Consider the following 5,701-nt stretch of genomic DNA (forward strand, 5'->3'; position numbering starts at 1 on the left):
ATAGTTTGTAAAAACATATAATGAATTCAGAATTAGAATTAGCAGGTTCTAAATCATCCTTTCCAAAATAAAAGTGTGAACTATTAATTCCTGTCATTGCAACTATGGATTTAGTGTTTAATTTTACAGTAAATGTGCATAGTCCCTGTTAAAGCCTATTTATAACTTGGTAATTCTAGGTCTGAATAGATATGATCTTTACATGTTCAATAAAACAATATTCTGGGTTCTGATATAGAAAAGCATCATAGTTTGGCAGACCAGACAACGTGAAAATTTTCGGAGATCCAACTAGCAACAATCAATGCTAGCCATATCTGGTATACATCTGACAACTTTTAAATAGACATGATATTTTTATTTTTATGGAAGTTTTGTAAAAAGGGAGAAATAATAATAATAATAATAATAATAAAGACAGGCTATACAAAATAGTGAAAATTAATGTTTAAATGACAAGAAGAAGGTTTTATACTACATGATCTGACACTTTAATCTGCCTACATCAACCACAAAATTAAGAGATGGCAATAAAAGTAACTTCAAAGGAAGAGAATAGCAACTTCCATAGAGCATGTAAGTTGAAAGAAAATTTGAATCAAATTTTGACCAAAGATCAGGAGTACTGAATTGAGAAATAATGTGTTTAAGTTGATACATATGTAATAGGTATTTAGTTGTATCTATGACTCATTAAAAAGCTTTCCTGCTTTCACTGTTTATGCAGAAATAATTAAAACTAAACAGGAATTTACTAGCAAAAACAATTGTAGCTATCTTACATTTTATGTTTAACTCTATTTTCCCTCATGTTTATGGTGATTTCCACAAGGGATGAAACAGTTGGAGCACTCTGAATCCTTCTTTTGTACTCTGTTTAACTTTGATGAGCAAAATGGAAATGCTAATCCCTTCTGCAGATACATGATTTCCTTCCTTTCTACTTCTCTCTGAGACATTTGTTTTTCTGTGCTCCAGCCTTTGTTCCTTAGTCCCATTGAGGTTCATATGATGCACTCCTTTTCCCAGGGTCCTAGGGTGAATGAGGTTCCACAATCCAGCAATTCATGAAATTCAAGTGATACTGAGACAGGCAAAGGATGTGTCAAACAGCTTTCTACCTCTCCATCTTCCCCCTATGCCTTTGGAACAAACAAACAAAAAGGACAGTCAGGGTGTTCAAAACGTCAGAAGTGAACACTCAGAAAGAAAATGGGCTGAATTTTAGCTCTGCCTTTGATTGCAGCTAGCTTCAATGATTCCAGAATTTCATGCTGTGGTCTCCCTTTGATCTATATGCTTCTGACCACATATTTAGAATTGGAAAATAAACAACAAACAAATATTCAGTAAATAGGAATGTCATATACCAAGAACAAGCTGAGGAAAACATTTGTTTGGACATGAAGCAGACTGTCCAGTACAGTATGCACCTTAGTAAAGTTCTTCATGAACATTCAGTGGAAACAAAATGTAGTGCCCAATACTAATTTCATTTAGAAAATTTAAATCTGTCCAATTGGATTTTATTAAGGTATATATAAGCAGGTTTGAGGGCGTTGGTTGAGAAATCATATTATAAATATTAAAATACATTTTCTGAAGTTCACAATAATAGCTGTCTTTCCAAATAATCTGGAGTGTATGTAGAAAGAATTACACCAATTTTATGGTCTTTTCTCTATAAAGAAATTAAAGAGAACAAGCAATCACCGGGGGTGTTTTATTAATAAAGGGTACGTGTGCTACCAAATAATCTGAAACCTGACATAAATATGTAACAGTGTATAACTATTTTAAAAAAATGAGAAGTTCAAAAGTAAAATTTAATATATAAATCAGTAACTAAAGTGATACACTGTGTAATATTTTATTACTTCAATCATTACTAGTATATGAAAAATAAGTTACATATTGGACAAAACTTTTAGGGAAATAATGTAGATTTATGTTTTTTTTTTTTTTTTTCAAAAGAAAAAAAAATAAATGAATAGGTTTAAATATATAAAAAATCTGCCAAAGAGATCAGTTTTAAAGTTTAAGATCAATGTTTTCCATATCCACTGAGGTGACATACTTGTAACTTTATTCACAAAAGATGGCTCTTGCCTTTGCTTGGCTATCCTGTAGCTTTTGTCGTAGACCCAGTGCCTAATATCAATTCAACCTAATTTTTATTTATTTATTTATTTATTTATTTATTTATTTTGCTGCTTTCTTTTGTAAGGGCCATATGGTACCTTCCTTATAGTAATGTTAATGTTAGCAATCTAGTGCTGTTAACATGCTAATATTACCTACATTTTGGTCACTTGATATAACATATTCTGTGAAATTAATGTCCATGGACCTTCCACACATGAATAAAACACAAATGTCTCCCTTGACATAACCAAGCATATACTTACCACATAATGCAAGTGATCCATATTTGTTCATGTGGCTGATGCACTTCTGAACACAGAAGATGATAATCGAAGAGTTGAGGAAAAGCCAATATGTCTTTTTGAGAGACTGTGTATCCTATGCAGTTGAACTTACTGTCATTATGAACACTCATGTAATTTCTCACCTGTATGTAGACTAGTCCCTGGCCCAAAAGAAGGTGGCCTTTCAATTTAGTACGATTGCTTTATATGAAGGTACATAAACATCTTCATTGTCTGTTCTTACTCTATTGTTTCATACTGGAAGTATCTTTTAGTCAGGTACCAAGTAGAAACAATCAAATGAATGACTCATTTTGGGATTCTTGTGTCTCTCTTTCCAAAGCTGGACAATATATTTCCTTCCTTGTTTAAAATCAGCAAGAGATTTTGCCAGAATTGAAGTAACAGACTAAAGATCTGTACTTCTGTGTAGGCTGGCAGACTGAAAACATGATGATAGGGTATCATAGTACCATAGATAAATTCTGTTTCTGAGGGACAGATAGGATTTTTCATTCCATGGAAAAGCTACTATTTTTTCACACGCATTCTTCATTATCACAAGTTTCTGGGGATGAATCTGTGAGGCCCAAAGCCAAAGAAAAGGAAAAAAAAAAAAAAAAAAAAAAAAGCATATCTATTAAATGGATGCTGACAATCTGAATCAAAGGCTCAGTGTTTTATAATCAAGGTTTTGGAAAAACAAGAGTAGGACAACCCTAAGGCTTTGGCACTGAGTTCAAGAACACAGTTAGGAGTCATTGCACCTCCAAGAGCCAGGAGAACTGAAATGGAAACAAAGCAGTCTCAGAAAAAAAAAAAAAAAAAAAAAAAAAAAAAAAGGAATAAATTAATTCATTTAGCATTGCCAGCAATTATACAATGGGAATGCATTTTAGCTAGGAATGTGTTAGGCAATGACCACAGCTGGATGTGCTTCTAGCTCAAGTCATGCTTCAAAAACCACTGAATGCAATGGAACTCTCCATTAAATTTAGTGGGCTTTTAATTAAGCCCAAGTTACTAAGTCAGACAGAAAGATTTAGAGACAATTGGGTAAGTTTGCAAGACAGTAACCTAAACAACACAATGAGGTCAGAGGATCCGGAGAAAAAAATAAATGTCTCTGAAGTGACTAATTAAAGGACATGTGAAGATCACTCCCAAATATCCTTTAGTCAGACTCAGGAATTTCATTATCTTCTGTGATAACAGGAATCAGAAATTACCAGACAGTGAACTGAATTAATAGATATGCCACACAATCTCAAAATATTGGTTCTTTAAATCATAAAGTGTTCCTCCTGAAAAACAAAACTTTTTTTTCTTTGATCCTTTTATTTTAATTTGCCAAATTAAAAAAAAAATGCAAAATATAAATTTACAATATTTGTTAGCCACGTAAAACATCGTGTTCAGAACTTCACTATATGGTTTGTATAAAATGTCACCATTCTCAAGTAAGTTTCTATTACTCTGACAAAAATAATAGCAATAACAATAACAATATTTATAAGTTAACATTTGTCTTCATTTTATTTCCTTATTTGAATCCTTGTATCTGGAAAAGAACAAGACCAGCATAGCATATTGAAGTCTGATAGGATTACAGTAAGACATGAAAATCAAGATTAAGTTAAGATCCAGAGCCAAAGTGCCTTGAACTTTATTGTTTTAAATAATAATAATAATAACAATAATAACAATTTTAATCAAGCCACAGTCCAAAAGATGCAAAAGTTTCAGGCCCTAGGTTATATCTCAAAATCAACTTTGATGTGTAAGGGATGGAGAAAAAAACATTAATATAGACCTGAAGTTGCTTTAGAGTAATTTTTCTTCAGCAAAAAAATGTAAGATTGGAGTTTTTTGTACAAGAACAATCAATGAACACTCAGCCTACACAGTCAATATATTTTGCAAATGAAAAAGACAAATTGAAAGTGAGCATTTAAAAAGTAAATCTTTTTTATACTTTTAGCATTTTATTTTTTGCTGTACTTTGTTATTTAAAAGATTTACTTTCTAAATGCTGGCTTTCAATATGTCTTTTTCATTTACAAAATAAATCCTCTCTATGTGCAGAAGCATAAAAATTACCAGTAATAAGAAGGTGAAATTATGCATTTTACTGCAGAAGGTATAACTATTTACTTTGTTGCCAGGAAGGAATATACATCAGCTTTGAAAGCAACTCGGTCATTAACTTCAGGAGGAAACTACAGTACCTTTAGTTCAAAGCTATTGACATGAAGAAAAATAACAACTTGACACAGTAGTGTGATGCTCCTGCAGTACTTATTGCAGGAAAGATCGTGAAGAAGGAAATGAAAAATATCTGATTTAATGACTTGAGGCCCAACTTTTTATAGAATCATGTCATGATGAATCTTTCTGTCATCGAGGAGTAATCATAGTATTAGAAGGTACTGCATGCTTGGCTCAATTGCCAAAAAAAAAAAAAAAAAAAAAATACCTAGTGCCATTTCACATGGCCTAAAATATCAAAACCTCTATAACTATCTGCTGAAAGAGGTGTTACTCTTCTACAGATTCTTTGACCTATCTGCTAAACCCTTCAAACGTCTCAGATTGCCTAGACTAGCATTAGAAGTTTGATGTTGGACATTCAAATTATTGAGAAACGACTTAAAATTTTAATCATGTTTTCTGTGCCTCATACAAATTTGGGCTTTCAGGTTGGTCTTCTTATTTGAAATATATATATGTGTATACGGAGGAAATTATATTAAAGCAAAGGCAATCAGTTTTCCTTAGTACTTTGGAATCTTCTACATTACCATTACATTCCTCCATAGAAAAGCAACGTCTTCTGGATTTTCTGAACTGCTAGTATAGGATATCAATATCATTAGGAGGTACAATTAAAAGAAGAAATGGAGGAGTGATGAAAAACTTGATATGAGTGGTTGTATGTTGTATGAATTAACAGTAATACAAAAGAAAGCACAGAATTAAGCAGTAAGAGATAATATATAAAATACAAGCAATATAGAAAAGAGATAGATAGCTTGACTTCTGCTAACACTGTAAGGCCTACCCTGGTGTCATAACGTCCATGCTACTACAACACATACTTATTATTTGCAGTATATTATAGTTGTTCATACCAATTAAGGAAGTGTTATTTTTCCTTCAGAATAAAAAACATACAGGAAAGAGTAGATCATGTAAGTATTGCCTCAGAAGTACTTAGAAAAGAAAAAAGAAAGAAAGAAAGAAAGAAAGAAAGAAAGAAAGAAAGAAAGAAA

The sequence above is a fragment of the Oxyura jamaicensis genome, chromosome 1, assembly GCF_011077185.1.
Source record: "Oxyura jamaicensis isolate SHBP4307 breed ruddy duck chromosome 1, BPBGC_Ojam_1.0, whole genome shotgun sequence".
Lineage (NCBI taxonomy): Eukaryota > Metazoa > Chordata > Aves > Anseriformes > Anatidae > Oxyura > Oxyura jamaicensis.